This window comes from Solanum pennellii, chromosome 10 (assembly GCF_001406875.1).
Source record: "Solanum pennellii chromosome 10, SPENNV200".
NCBI lineage: Eukaryota > Viridiplantae > Streptophyta > Magnoliopsida > Solanales > Solanaceae > Solanum > Solanum pennellii.
The window spans coordinates 15,098,823-15,100,511 of record NC_028646.1 but is presented as its reverse complement, the minus strand read 5'-3'; positions in this window follow the sequence as shown (position 1 = coordinate 15,100,511).

Below are 1,689 nucleotides of genomic sequence, written 5' to 3'. Positions count from 1 at the left end.
GTTTATTTCTTCAAAGAAATATATGGGGATTAAGTATTTCGAAAGAGTTTAAACTGTTTCCATACTTAAATAAGAACGGAAGATGAGATTTCCAAATATCCTTTGAGCTAGTTTTCAGAAAAGAGTTATCACTTTCTAAATGAAAGAAGAGAGGAAACTTTGATTTCTAAGTTGGCCTTTGAGCAAATTGTTGAGCAATTATCTCAAACAACAGAAAGAAGTTATGTTTTTAAACATAAAAATCTAGTATATTTTTGTTTAGTGGCACCGATATGGGGAGAGTTTATAAAACTTTGAGCCACCATGGGTAGAAAAGGGTAATACTTTTTAGATGATTCCTTTAGTGATTTTTAGCATAGATTAGTGCATAACCTTAGTAGTTCAGGTTTTATACTCATGGGAAGGGATATGATGGCCTTGGCAACATGAGGAAAAACGATGTATCATCACTATAGCTCTAAGGTGATGGTTGTCGGTTAGAGGAAATCCCACAAAATATAATTGTATTTTATATGAACAGTAATTTTTTATAGTAATTTTTATATACATCTTAGAGTAATATTGTATCTTTGCATACATACAGAGTTGACATCATGTTTTAAACAATTTTTCTTTACATTGAACTTGTTTTAAACTTCTTTATATTGAAATGAATTCAGTCGTCTTGATTACAATTGAGCTAGGTAAGTTCTTCAAATCCCATTCAAGCCTATGTGATGTTTAGTATTCCAACTCGCATACTCATACATTCAATATGGTAATGCCAGTTGCCCGACATCTTATTATGATGCAGACACATGTAACTAGGATTGACATCCAGCATTGATCCATTGAGATATTTAGAGTATGCTGGTGAGCATCTTTGCATTCCAAAGGACTCCTCAAATTACTTCCACTTCTGTTTTCAGTTCATTAGGATGTTTAGGGGGTTTGTGCCAACATTCATTTCAGCTGTTTTAGAGGCTTCATAGATAGTCAAACAGTTAGTTATGAGTTTTTTTAGCTTTGTATTTCAGATGTTTTTCTATGAGACATGAGTAACCATTTTGTCCAGTTGAATGTTTCTTTTAAGACATTCTCAATTTGTTTCACAAGTTCTTTATTTAGATTATTATTGTGTTTTATATCTTTTGCGGAGTAAGTAAGTCAGACCAAGGGTTCACTTGGGACCATAAATGATCTTTGAGTGCAATTCCCGCCGAGGGTGTAGGCTCGGGCATGACAAACTTTATATGAGAGCCCAAATTTTAGAAGTCCTGTGTAGTCTATGAAGTCGTGACTATAGAGTCTTTGTTATCGGTGTGAAGAGAGAACATCTATAATTAGGAGGCTGCAACACTTAGGAAATATTCTCACTTCTTTCATACTCATTTCGGCATTAATTTTGATCTGTACAATGTTTCTCTCTAATTCATGAGTGCACATGTTTTAGATAATCATGCCTTCACGAAGAGCATTCAGAGGTCTTTTATCTAGGAGAAATGTTGAACCACAGGAACAAGTGGTATCCAATGCACTTGAAGTGCAACCCCAATGAGAGGTCACTAATGTTGAGTTCAGAGAAGCAACACGGATGTTCAATCAAGATGTGAAAAATGAGTTTGGGAGTGACTGATACTTCTAGGATCCGAGAGTTCTTAAGGAATAATCTATATGCTCTATCGAGGATATAGATATGAAGTGACTGAT